This window comes from Manihot esculenta, chromosome 4, assembly GCF_001659605.2.
Source record: "Manihot esculenta cultivar AM560-2 chromosome 4, M.esculenta_v8, whole genome shotgun sequence".
NCBI classification, from domain to species: Eukaryota; Viridiplantae; Streptophyta; class Magnoliopsida; order Malpighiales; family Euphorbiaceae; genus Manihot; species Manihot esculenta.
Window position 1 is genome coordinate 5,598,956 of NC_035164.2, and position 10,660 is coordinate 5,609,615.

Consider the following 10,660-nt stretch of genomic DNA (forward strand, 5'->3'; position numbering starts at 1 on the left):
GAGTTGCTGAGCTGTTAGTTAGTTAGCTCAAAAACAATTTGTACTTGGCATGTATATGAATCTCTGATTTTAAAAGAATAAGGATGTGAAATATAATATGTGTTTTGAGTTCTTCCTCTCTATCTTTTTGTTTTCTTCTCTTTCCTATTGTACAGTTCAATCTTTCTGTAAGTCGGCTCTCGGCCATGGCAAGATAAACTTGCTTCCCTCTTTCTGTAACCCTTCTTTCTCATTCTATTTGGAGTTTCTTGAACCACTTCATCCTACAACTTCCTCTTCTTGAATTTCTATACTTCCATTTTCTTTCATCTCTATCTCTGTTATCCCATTTTTCATCTGTAACCAGAACCATGGACCAATTTCCGTTTGAAATTATAAAATTCATTGAACGATAGAAGATGTATCGTTCAATGTAGGGGGTTTGTGTTTATGGTCTGAAGAAATTTATTCAATGAGCTACAATTGTGACAAGGCACCATTATTTGTGACCATTTTGATGATGGAAAAAAAAGATCGGTATCCAGAAATTGCAGAAAAAATAGATGTTGTGCCAGTTATATCCGAGTTTGAATAACAATTTGTAGCTGTTAAAACTCATGAATTTGTTCTTCCTGATGTTATGACACTTGTTTTGGTTGACAGTATTTGCAGTTAGAAGTGGGATTTGCTAAACATTCAGAGTCAAAGGAGACCAAGAAAGTTGAAAATGTAAGGGATTTGTAAAAAATTATAGAATGGAGATGAGGAGGCAAAGGTGGGTTTGATTGAATCAGTTCTTCTTTCAAGAGGGAGAATAAATGGGATATGGAGCTTGTGCAAGAGAAGGATAATGGATTGCCTTCAGTGTGTATAGGCGGTGGTGAAGCATTTGCCAAAGAGTTGGATGGTGGCTTCCATAAAGCCAGCTACCCTTGGAAATCTCTTCGTTGTGTTTATTATGATATTTTGGATCTTGCAATTTCAGCCACTTTTTACTTTTGCTGCATCTACAGTTGAGCAGATATTGGTTTTCTGGTGTTCAATGGTTGGTTTAGTTTTACATCTGGAAGTTAGATGGCATAATTGTGGTGAAATTAGAAGCCAAAAAAAAAAAAACAGATGCAAGATGAAAAAGTGTCCTGAAGTTTGAGTTCTTCCTCTCTAGATCTCCCGGTTTTCTTCTCTTTCCTGTTCTATAGTTCAATCTTTCTCTAGTCCATCTCAGCTTTAAAGGCGTGTTTGGAATGAAAATGGGGAGCACAGCTGTCCTGAGGGAAACACACCCTGGGCATGTGATGATCCATTGAGCATACCTAGGGCATGTGATGTGTTAGGTAGAAATCCTAATTGAGAAGAACAGAGTAACAGTAGATAGGAATTGAGAGAAAGAAAGCATTAGGAGAAGGGAATAGAAGAATAGGAGAAGACAACAGAATAGAGAGAGAAGACACAATAGGTAGCAGAAGAGATAGAGATAGGAGGAAGAGAGAAAGTATATTGATCTTTACTCTTTAGAATCCGGAATTAATCTGCACAGAGTTCTAGTTCTCTTTACATAAGAATTTCCTCTAAAATAGTTGTTTTCTTATTCCCTAACAGCTGTAACAACTTTAACTGCTCATGATCACTTTTTTCTCCAATACTCTATATACTTATACTACTATATTCCTGAACTTCTTTCTCTTATATGTAATAATACCCTTCCCATCAGAGCATTCTTGGCTCTAAGGATGAAATTTAGAAATCTGAGACAAAAATGCTTTGTCCTCCTAAGTAGTCTCTTTTTCTGACAAATTGGTCCATTGCACTAGACTTTATATGACAGACTGATCATTCCTCTGAATAGTTCTGGTCTTAAGTACTGAAGCAGGAGCTGCCAATATTTCTTCCTCCACTAGTGTTGGCAGCTATGTTTATGGCACTATATTTTCTCTCTGCTTCTTCTTGGGAGAGGCACATGCTTTTTGAGCAAGATGAGACCATTTGAAACTATCCTTTTTAAGCACATCTGTTAGAGGCTTGCATATCACCCCATAACTCTTTATGAACTTCTTGTAGTAATCAGTAAGCCCCAAAAAACTTCTGAGTTCTTTAACTTAAGTGGAAACTTGCCATGCATAGCCTCGATTTTTGATGGGTCCGTAGCTACTCTTTCTCCAAGTATGACATATCCCAAATACTCCACTTTTTCTTGTCCAAAAGAACACTTGTACATTTTGGCAAGTAAATATTGTTCCTGTAGAACTTTGAAAATAGCTTCTAAGTGTTGAATGTGAGACTTCATATCAGGGCTATAAATTAGTATGTCATAAAAAAAACACCAGTATAAACTTCCTTAAAAAATCCCTGGAATGTGTGATTCATTAGCCCTTGAAAAGTAGCAGGGCTTTTGTAAGTTCAAATGGTATCACTGTAAATTCATAGTGGCCATGGTGGGTCTTAAAAATAGTCTTATAGATGTCTTCCTCTACCATCATTATTTGATGATACCTTGCCCTTAGATCAATTTTGGAGAACACCCTATCCCCATGTAACTCATCTAACAAATCTTCAATCATGGGAATAGGAACTTATATTCTTGACGGTGCCATTGCATCTTCTATGATCAATGCAAAATCTTTAAGGCCCATCCTTTTTCTTAACTAACAGCACAAGTAAGGAGAAAGAGCTAGAGCTAGGCTGAATTATTTTAGATCTTAGCATCTCATCCACCAATTTTTCTATTTCAGCTTTCTAGTAATGGGGTACCTATAAGGTCTCACATTAATAGGCTTTGTTTTAGGCAGGAAGAGAATTGAGTGGTAGTGTGATCTAAATGGACCTAAGGATTGAGGCTCCTCAAACACATCAATATACTCGTTAAGTTGTTGCTGCAAAGATTGCTGAACATTACCTTGTTGCCCGCCAGTTTGTAATCTGCTGAGAATTTGCAATCTCTATGTTTACTAGAAACAGTGGAGATTGAAAATCTAGCATTTGCTTTTGCATAAGCTTTCGAGCATAGGGAAAAATATGGTGCAACTGTGAAGTTATATTAAAGTTGGGTTGGATAGGGTGGAGGTTGTGTTTGAGGTAGGTTTATAGAGGATGAAAGTAGGTTTGTTTGAAATAGGAGCTTCCTATTGTTTTACGGTAATTGGTCTTATAGCCTTGTTATCTCAAAGGCATCAGTTAGAGTAGTAGGTCTCATCATCCCTACCATTAACTTAATTTCATCCATAAGACCTCCAATAAAACCAAATAGGAAGTAATTCTCCCCCAATTCAGGCATGAACCTTTCCATTCTCACTCTTATGTCTCCAAACTTATCTTGGTAATCTCCCACAGTACCTTCTTGCTCATTTTCATAAATTCTTCCACAATATCTTCCAATCCTTGCCCCCCAAATCTCCTGCACAAATATGTTTCAAAATCTTACCTTCTTCTTGTCCAGTTATGGAACCAAGAGTCAACTTTATTCATCAAATACAAACTTGCTAATCCAACCCCTTTCCTTTAGGAACATCATATACCTCAAAGAATTTGCTACACTTTCTAAGCCACGTTCTAGGTCTCCCCTTTCAAATGTCACTAATTCTACTTTGGGTAACATTTTCTGAATCTTTTTTGAATCCAGAACAGGGGTGGAGCTATTGGATCCCCCATTTTGCCCCTCCTTTGGAATTGGCAGAATGGCTTTCCCAAGAATATTTTTTCCCACATAATCTCTTCCAGCGGAGTTGATCTCCTTACCTTTTTTTCCCATTAGTTTGCACGTGACTGTAGTCAATTCCTCCACATTTCTATTGAGTTCTTCTTCAAGCCCTTTCAATTCCATTCGTAATCTTTCCACATCCTTTCTAGTCTCCCAAGAATCTCTTTGGAGGCTTCTTACTTTTCATCAAGTTCCACCAATTTGACAGCTTCTGGACCTACTACTATTGATCAAGGCATTCTTGCGATTCCCTAGAGTCAGTTCACTAGTGCGTGTTATGGTCTCGGGTTATGGATCGCGTCACTAGATGTTTGATAGGAAAGAAGTTCATTAGAGGGAGTACTTAATGTATCAGACTCGTGACTCGTTAATGAGAGAGTCTTAAATCTCACAATTTTAGAAATAAATTCTGGTTGCTTTATTGAATAAAATTAAACCTCTTATACACCGGAGGTTCATACACAATCATAATGCTTCTAATTAGAGTAGAAGTCTAATATAAGCAACTATCAGATAAAAAACTCCTAAGATAAGATAACATAAATCTAATAACAAAGGCATAAGATATGATAAGATATTAAAAATAATAGATAAATATAATCTGTTTGCTATGGATGTTATAGATAGGAATTGAGAGAAAGAAAGAATGAGGAGAAGAGAATAGAGTGAGAGGACAGACGAGAGGTAGCAGAAGGGATAGAGGGAGATGGGAGGAAAGAGAGAGTATTTTTTATCTTTAGAATCTAGAATAAATCTGTACAGGGTTCCAGTTCTCTCTTTATACAAGAATTCCCTACAAAATAACATTTTTCTTATTCCCTAACAGCTATAACAAATTTAACTGCTCATAATCACTTTTCCCTCCTATACTCTACATACTTGCACTATATTCCTGAACTTCTTTCTCTTATACGTGACATGATGCTCTGACGTGGACAAATCTTCTCCCACTAACACATTCAGCCTCGCATGTTCTGCTATTTTGAAGGCAAAAGCTCTATGCCATTTGCTTTTCATCAACTCTTTTGTCCTAAAGAAAGTACATGGAAGAAAGGCTCTTTATAGCGAACCTCAACTAGGTTGGAATTGGGGTTGACTCGAGTTTTATTAACCCTTATATGTCCAAATCTTTGCAGATTTTCAATGATAAACTGCCAAAGGTCCATGTGAAAAGATGCATACGCACGGTAATCAAACTTCGCAAGAAGTACTTTTACTAGGTTTGGTTCTCTTTTCCTCTTCTTTTCCCCTTTTCTTTTTCTTTTTTTTTTTTCTGTAGAAAGATAATATTTTTTGTATTTTACAATAGAGATTACAACCTATTTATACATGAGAAACTGTATCTAAACAAGAAGGAAAATCAAATCTATGATCATACAATCCCTAAGATTAAGTAACTGATACATCTATCAATATTTACTTCCTATATTAACATATTTACTTCCTATAACCTATAACACTCCCCCTCAAGTTGGAGCATAGATGTTAATCATGCCCAACTTGTTACATATATAATCAACTTGAGTCCCATTTAGAGCTTTAGTGAAGATATCTCCTAGTTGTTCTCCAGTTCGGATATCTCCTGTTGATATTATCTTTTGTTGGACCTTTTCACGAACGAAATGACAATCGATCTTGATTTGTTTAGCCCTCTCATGAAATACTGGATTGGAGGCAATGTGGATAGTCGCTTGATTATCACACCACAACTTAGCAGGCACCGAATTTATGAACCTAACTTCTTCCAATAGTTGACATACCCATAAGACTTCACAAACTGCTTGTGTTTCGGCACTAGAACGAGAGATCACATTTTGCTTCTTACTTTTCCATGAGATCAGGTTACCTCCCATAAAAACACAATATCCAGTAGTTGACCTTCTATCAACCTTCGAGCCTGCCCAATCAGCATCAGAAAAATATTCAATATTTGAGTGCTCATAGTTACTATAGAATGAGCCTCGCTCTGGGACTCCTTTAAGATAATAAAGAATCTGTCCCAGAGCATCCCACTGGGCAACAGTAGGGGAGGACATAAACTGACTTACCACACTCACTGAATATGCAATATCAGGACGAGTCACCGTCAAATAATTCAGCTTGCCAACTAATCTTCTATACCTTTCAGGATCTGCAAATGGCTCACTGTCTTCTGTGGTAAGTTGAAGGTTAGGGGTCATTGGGGCACTACAAGGCTTAGCACTGAATTTTTCTGTTTCTGCTAATAAATCAAGAATATATTTTCTTTGAGATAAGAAGATGCTTTTCTTACACCGCATAACTTCGATTCCCAAGAAATATTTCAAGGAGCCCAAATACTTTGTATGAAATTGTGTTTTAAGAAATTCTTTTAGGGATGTGATGCTAGCAACGTTACTTCCTATGATAACGATATCATCCACATATACTACAAGCAGAATTATTCCACTATCAAAATTTCTATAAAACACTGAGTGATCACACTTACACATCTTCATTCCAAACTGTTGGACCTCCAAACCTGCCAAACTATGCCCGAGGACTCTGTTTTAAGTCATAAAGGGATTTTCGAAGTCTACAAACCTTGTCTGTCTCCCCCTAGCAACAAAACCATATGGTTGCTCAATATAAACCTCTTCATGAAGGTCACCATGAAGAAAAACATTTTTAATATCCAGTTGATGCAAAGGCCAATTATGTGTAGCTGCCAAGGAAATAAATAATCGCACAGATACGAACTTGGCAACTGGAGAGAATGTATCAGAATAGTCAACTCCATAAGTTTGAGCTTAACCTTTGGCCACTAAATGGGCCTTGAGGCGAGCCACAGATCCATTAGGGTTTACTTTCATTGCAAACATCCATTTGCATCCAATAGCTCGCTTTCCTGGGGGCAAGGACATCAACTCCCAAGTACCATTAGTATCAAGAGCCATTATTTCCTCTTCCATTGCAGCACGCCAACCAGGATGGGACAAAGTCTCAATAACAGTTTTGGGGATTGAAATAGAGTCTAAAGCAGTGGCAAACCAACAACAAAAAGAGAATAATTGATCATAAGAGACACAAGACGAAATAGGATAAGTGCAAGTACGTTTACTTTTGTGAAGAGCAATGGGCAAATCCAAATCAGACAGTGAAGGATCAGTGGGAGCAGAATCTGTTGTCGAAGAAGCGGGTAGCGGAGCGGAGTTAGAGTCCTTTAAGCGTCTAGAATACACATGAAAGATGGGAGGGCGACCTGGCACATGAGCGGAAGGGGTAGTAGTCTGAGGAGACAGAGAGTAACAGTGTATAACAAGAGGTCATCGTCCTCCCCCTGGGTGTTATAAACAGATGATGGTGGAAAAAACAGGGTGGACTCAAAGAATGTTACATCAGCAGACACAAGATACCGATTCAAATCAGGAGAAAAACAATGATACCTTTTTCTGACGTCGAGATTAGCCAATGAAGACACATTTGAGTGATTTGGGATCAAATTTAGTAATCTGTGAACGAACATCACGAACAAAACAAGCACAAATACGTGGCTCAATAGGAAATGAAATCTTTGATGAAAAGAAAAATAGTGCAGAAGATTTAAGAGAAAATACTTTATTATTCCCCTCAAGCCAATTGGGGTATATATACTACTTACAAGAATAAATTAATTCCCTAATTATAGTCTAATCATATTCAAATCATATCACACAATTATATCCGTAATTATTACTACAAATCTAGGCTATTTACAGAAATAATCTCAACACTCCCCCTCAAGCTGGAGTGTACATATCATATGCTCCAAGCTTGTTACAAATATACTCGATTCGTGGTCCTTGAAGTGATTTTGTGAAAACATTAGCTAGCTGATCATTTGAGTTGACAAAACTAGTAGAAATGCATCCAGACTCAATCTTGTGCCTAATAAAATGGCAATCCACCTCTATATGCTTCGTCCTCTCATGAAAACTGAATTCGATGCAATATGGAGGGCAACTTGATTATCACATATCAACTTCGTTTGGCCAGTATCGCTATATTTCAATTCCTGAAGGAGTTGCTTCAACCAGATGAGTTCGCATGCTGCTAAAGCCATAGCTCGATATTCTACTTCTGCACTTGATCTTGCAACCACACTCTATTTTTTACTTTTTCAGGATACAAGGTTCCCTCCAATCATAATATAATATCCTCAAGTAGATCGTCTATCTGAAGGGGAACCTGCCCAATCTGCATTAGAATAGCCAACAATTTGTGAGTGACTCTTGTCCTCATAGAGTAGACCCTGTCTTGGAGCTCCTTTGATATATCTAAGAATGCGAATGACTGCATCTCGGTGACTACTGTATGGAGTTTGAAGAAATTGACTAACCACATTTACAGTTAAGGAAATATCTAGTCGTGTGATAGTGAGATAATTGAGCTTGCCGACTAACTTTCTGTATTCAGCAGGATCTTTAAGTGGCCCCCCTGTTCACGAACAAGCTTAACATTTGGATCCATGGGAATGTCCACATGTCTACAGTCTAATATGTCTGTCTCTTCCAATATATCCAAAGTATATTTCCATTGAGAAATTACAATACCTGTTTTAGACTGTGCCACTTCAATTCTCAAGAAATATTTCAGTTTCTCCAGATCTTTAGTTTGGAAATGACTGAACAAATGTTGCTTAAGCTGAGAGATTCCATTATGATCATTTCCTGTAATGACAATATCATCAAACATAGACCACTAAGTAGATGAATCTATCACCATTATAACGAAAAAATACGGAATGATCAGAATTACTTCGAGACATTTCAAACTGTTGAACTACAGTGCTAAATCGTCCAAACCATGCTTTTAGAGACTGTTTTAGCCCATACAAAGAGCTCCCAAAACGACATACTAAGCCTGACTCCCCTTGAGCAACAAACCCTAGAGGTTGCTCCATATAAACTTCTTCAGCGAGCTCTCCATGAAGAAAGGCATTTTTAAAGTCCAGTTGATGCAGGGTCCAATGATTAATTGCAGCCAATGAGGTAAGGAGGCGAATAGAAGCTATTTTGGCTACTAGAGAGAAAGTATCACTGTAATCAAGTCTAAAAATCTCTGTAACCTTTAGCTACAAGGCAAGCTTTAAGGTGATCAATTTTGCCATCAGGTCCCACCTTAACTGTGTAAACCCATCGACAACCAACAGTAGACTTACCAGGCGATAAGGATACCAGTTCCCAAGTTCCATTGTTATGCAGAGCAGTCATTTCCTCAACCATGGCATTACACCAACCAGGATGATCCAATGTTTCTCTAACTGTCTTGGGTATGGAGACAGCAGACATAGCAGAGACAAAAGTATAATAGGAAGGAGATAAACGATGGTAACTCACAAAATTATAAATGGGATGAGGATTTTGGAAAGAGCGAATACCTTTTCGAAGAGCAAGAGGAGTAGTTGCTGTTGTTGAAGGTATGACCGAAGCAGGTGATGACGGAACGAGAGGTGAGTCATTAGAAGTACCTATATTAGGGAAAGAAATGTCATTGTTACTAGCAGATGGGTGAGACCGACGTGTATAGACCTGAAGAGGTGGCATAGGAGTGGGAGATGGACACACTTGCGGCAAAGAAGAAATAAGAGTCGGAGGTACAGGCAAAACTCTAGAGACAAAAGTTTTGTGTGTTGGATTAGAAGAAAAGTAAGGAGAGGTTTCAAAAAAGGTGACATCTGCAGACAAAATATATGTTAGTAGTAGGATCATAGCATTTGTAACCTTTTTGAAGCCGTGAATAGCCGAGAAAGACACATTTAACTGATTTGGGCTGGAGTTTGTCTTTGCCAGGAGTATGATCATGAACAAAGCATATACATCCAAAAACACGCAGAGACAACTGGGTGGAATTCTGGTTAGAAAATAGGACAGAATGAGGACTTTGATGCTGCAAAACAAAGGAAGGCATTCGGTTAATCAAGTAACAGGCAGTGAGGACAGCTTCCCCTCAAAATCACAACGAAACATTGTGATATAGGAGTAAAGTGTGGGCTGTTTCAATTAAATGACGATTTTTTCACTTGGCAACTCCATTTTGTTGTGGGTTGTTTCAATTTGGTGTTTGATTATGGATTTCAGTATAAAACTTTTGAAAAATAGGGAACAAATCAGAACGATTCTTTATCAGAAAAAACCAAGTGCAATAAGAATAGTCATCAATAAAGGTAATAAAATATTGAAATTCCAGAGTTGTACTAACTCAACTTGGCCCTCAATATCTGAATGAACAATGTCAAATATAGAAGTGACTTTATTATTGATTCACTTGGGAAAAGAAGCTCGAGTTTGCTTCCTGAGTTGACAAGACTCACATTCTAAAGAAGGCAAGGAAGAGAGGTTAGGAACCAGTTTTTGTAACTTGTTCAGACTTGGATGTCCCCGACGACTATGAATGAGTTCAGCGGAGGTGGAAGACACAAAAGCAATTGGAGAGTTAGAAGTGGAAAAATAATACAATTCTTGTGACTCATATCCTGCTCCAATCATCTTTCTAGCACTCCAGTCTTGCACAACCACAGATTCAGTAGTAAAGATGATTGAACAGTGAAGATCTTTAGTCAATTTGCTAACAGAGATTAGGTTGTATGGACATTTAGGGGTAAATAAAACATTAGTCAATGAGATAGAAGGAAGGAGATATACGCTACCGATCCCTTTAACTTGAGTTTGTGAACCATTAGCTAATGCGACTTTGGATAATGTAGAAGGTGAAACAAGAGTAGTAGAACGAGAGAGATTACTAGAGATATGATCAGAAGCACTAGAATTGAGGATTCATGAACAAATTGATAAAGACTTGGTTAGATAAGCAAAAGAATTACCAGAATGGGCAATATTTGATTGGGTCATGGAGATTGAATCTGAGTCTACTAAGGAAAAAAGGGACCTGCGCCTGTGAACAGTAAATTTGACGTTACTTTTCACAAGGGGCATGTGAAGGCGGGTTGGGCAGGCGATTGGACCTGTTGGGTTGGAGTCACCGGCGCTG